General features: G+C 48.6%; 2 protein-coding genes across 3 annotated transcripts in view; both read right to left on the reverse strand.

Annotated features, from left to right (window-relative positions):
• Window positions 1-2,617, reverse strand: part of LOC127749972 (uncharacterized) — a 17,321-nt gene extending 14,704 nt beyond the window's left edge. The window contains exon 1 of the mRNA XM_052270206.1: window positions 2,504-2,617. The gene's annotated coding sequence lies outside the window, so the exon portion shown is untranslated. The remainder of the gene's footprint in view (window positions 1-2,503) is intronic.
• LOC113217541 (uncharacterized) overlaps window positions 1-3,841 on the reverse strand; it is an 18,067-nt gene that overhangs the window by 3,964 nt on the left and 10,262 nt on the right. The gene's annotated exons all lie outside the window — the stretch shown is intronic.

Raw genomic sequence — 3,841 nt, forward strand, 5'->3', positions numbered from 1 at the left:
CAAGAGAGAGCATGGGGACAGAAACAAGAAACATATAGCTTTCTCACGAAGTATACCGAATGGACTTGATTCAAACCGGACGACAGACGCGGTATGAAGGTGGGAATGGGTAGTGGGCTATCTACTTTCTGTCGTCTTCATTGAGCCACCTGAAATGTAGGCAAGTTGTGCAACAAAACTCCGCTATGTTGGGCAACCCACGGTGGCGCACCGTCCTCTCTTGTCAGTCTGACCTCATGAGGTCGCGTTTTTGTTGCATGCTATGATGTCTGGAAGGTATTGATTGATTGATCAATGGTATTGATTCAATTGGTTCCGAAATGCGCTCGGAACGGGTGTATACTTTCCTTGTTCCGAGAACACATTTTTCCCCACGAGCGTCCCGCGCACTCACAGACTGCCCTCCTACCTGCCCCGCCCCGCGCGCCCCGCCGACTATAGCACCCATTAAGTCGAGGGTGAATAACTCCTGAATTGGGTGTACAAATTTCAAGAATTGAATTTGAATTAGCTTGAACTGGCTTGAATTGAATTTGAATTGGACTGAATTGGTTGAATTGGTTTTGAATTGGTTTGAATTATTGCGATTTTTGTTACTGATTTAGCGTGGATTGGCTTGAATTGGCTTGAATTGACTTGAATTGAATGTACATTGTCTTGAATTGGACTGAATTAGTTTTGAATTTGATTGAATTAAATTGAATTGGCATGAATTAGTTTGAATTGGGCAGAATTAGGGGTGTACAATTGGCAGGGGAGTTATCCACCCCTCGCATTAAGTAATAACCATTCGGACCACCGACAAATATGACGCCGGCTCGCCCGAAGATCGATGTCATCGCGGGACGGTGTCAACAGGACTGTTGGAGTAGGCATATTAGCCCTCACGCACACACACACACCTCAGACACTGTAATTTGGGGGTGTCTCGAATGGTGTCAGAATTTTGTTTTTTACTCGTCCTCATTAACGTTTCTAGTTTTTACTATATTCGGAAAGACTCCAAAGTTGAATCGTGCGTCATGTCGCGACGACGAAGCGTGAAGCGTGAATGGCCCCCTGAGCCAATTTTCATTATTTGCGTCGATTGTACACTCGATACTACCGTAAAACCCAGGGTTAGCAAAACATTTGGCGCTAGTGCCTGCAATCGGTGGGTAGGCTGTCCAGCCGGACAGGGGAGTGCGGTGGTGGTGTGGCCTATCGCCAGGCGCCGGCGCCAGCGCCTGGCGATCGCTGGACAGGCCACAAGGCCAGTATATGTGCAACACTGCCAAACCACTGGTGGGCCAACATAACGACCTGAGTCCAAAAGAAAATAGTCGATATTTTTTCGGTCTAGTTTTATAAAATCTAGTTTTTGCACCGGAATAACTTGAAACCTTTTTAGACAGTCCCTTGTGGTCTGTCTCTACCCGAAGGTAAAAGTTTCCAGTTTTGATAAAGATGGCCGATTAACGTTCCTGTTATGTGATAAGCCGATTGTTTCCAGTTTTGATAAAGATGGCCGATTAACGTTCCAGTTATATGATAAGCCGATTGTTTCCAGTTTTGATAAAGATGGCCGATTAACGTTCCAGTTATGATAAGCCGATTGTTTCCAGTTTTGATAAAGATGGCCGATTAACGTTCCAGTTATGATATGCCGATTGACGTTCATTATATAGATTCTCTGTGGGGGAGTTTTCTCCGTCCGTTCTGTTCGTCCCCGGTAGCAGTCCGCTGTCATCGCCCTGGTTGTGTTATGAACACAGCGCCCTTATCCCTTGCTTCGCGCCGAGCCAGGGTATGGGCCAGCCCACTTGAGCCTCTCGCAGCGCTGCTCCTCGCGCGCCCCGCGCCACATGGCCCATCCACTTGACAAGTGATCCCTAGCCTTAAATTTTAAATTTGAACCACAGCGCTCTGAAATATGAAATGTGCTTGTTTTCGGGCACCCAGAAATTACGAATCCAGCAAAATTTGAATGGTGATTCTAGCATAACGGGGTAAGGTGAAAGCATCCCGTTCTGATAAAGGTTGCCGTTGCCGGATATTGCCGATTAACGTTCCGGTTTTGATAAGAAGATTTTCATTTTGATGCCCTATTGAATTTAAAGATACAAACCTTAGCGCCTGTATATTTTGAATTTGCTTTTGGAGCTGGACTGTCTCGTTACCGGCCGGCAGGCCAGTTTTTTTTTTGTACTTACGTCGTTATTTTGGCCCACCAGTGAAACAGGTCACCAATTATAATGTAAAATTAATCAGACTTGCGGTGGCGTTGAGAGAAGGGGAGAGGGGTTGAAGGCGGAAATAATCTATGACAACTCCTATCCACCAGGGGCTACTAGTCATTTTTTTGTCCATGATATTGCACCTTTCGCGTTAGTGCGAAAAATGAATCGCCGAAAGTCTAAGGGGCCAGGGAACCCTAAGTCAACTCGCAAGGTCACGTAAACACGAAAATCTCGATGAATTAAGTCAGCGAAGAGAATCTTCCGACCCGTCGTCCGAATCTCACACAGTATCATGGAGGTTGGTGCTGTGCTGGGCCTCGTCCTCGTGGCCGCGGGGGGTTGAGGGGTGATGTCGTCCCGTGCCCTGCGTCCAGCTTGGCGCCACCCCGTCGACTGGCGGCTCCGGTCAGAAGGCACCGCCGCACCCCGCTCCCGCCCCACCTCACCCTATCGTACCACGCCCCACCCCGGCACGGGCACTGCGGGGTAGGCAACCCGCTCGCACGCCTGCATGCCGTGCAGTATAACCAAAATAAAGGAAGGGGTCTGTGGACCACCCGCGTAAAATACTGAGGTGTGTTTCGGTACTTCGTCGTTTTCCCGTTCCACTGACGTCGCATTCGGGCCTTACCGTGGCCGTTGTATTGGTCAAATTCACGACGAGAATGCGACGAGAAAACGGCAACCCATGCAGCGCCGGCGCCGCTTTATCCCCGTCGTTTATTCGCTTAATCAATGGGCCTTCGAGCCAAATGATAGAGGTGCCACAGTCAGTGACAGAGAAGGGAGCTTCCCCTGAATGCTCGCATGCTCGCGCTCTATTCTGTCCATATTAGAGAAGTTGCACCGCATAGCCTGTTCTCTAGGCCTGGAGACGAAAACATCCACAGGTTCATTGAGAAGCATAGTCATTCCCCGAAAGACTTCAGTCTCGTAAGGCTCATTTGATCTGGGTAAGAAAAAAATTATCCAGAATCGCCATAGCTTCATCATAAGGGTCCGGTTGCGCAGCTGCTCCAGGCACCAAAGGTGGTTATTATGTTGGGTGATATCAATATCTCCCACGGCGTTGAAGAAAACATCTTGCACCTCAGGGCCGGCCTTCTCCAATAACCTAGCTCTCTTGAGTAGGGAGTCTCCTAATTCTTGTCTCCCGAAAGCCCAAATTTGGAAAGATCTCTTCCATTTAGTCCATTTTGGCCCCGCTGACAGTGGATCGTCTTGAAATTTAAATGGGGCAAAGGCAGAACTATTATTACCCTCCTGAGCCATGGCATTGTCCCGGCGTAGGGACCATCCATAAAGTACGTACGTCGTCGAAAGGGGGGGGGGGGTCACCGAAAACGGACGCTGATGGACGAGAGGGGGGGAGGGGCAATAGGTGGTCCGGACGTCCGATTTTAACTGTACAAAAACCGAGAAATTACGCGAAAATTGTGCTGTTTTGTCCGTTTTCCTCACAATATTTGCTCCCATTGTACCAGTAGACCAATTCCCCCTTCAAAATCATATTCTTTGTCACCACGTAAAGAAACTGATATTGTGAATTTGGGTGGCCAAGGTGGAAATGGACGTCCGAAAGGGGGGGGGGGTCTTCGAAAACGGACAGCAGAGTACAGGGG

This window comes from Frankliniella occidentalis, unplaced genomic scaffold (genome assembly GCF_000697945.3).
Source record: "Frankliniella occidentalis isolate FOCC.00 unplaced genomic scaffold, Focc_3.1 Scaffold113, whole genome shotgun sequence".
Classification (NCBI taxonomy): domain Eukaryota; kingdom Metazoa; phylum Arthropoda; class Insecta; order Thysanoptera; family Thripidae; genus Frankliniella; species Frankliniella occidentalis.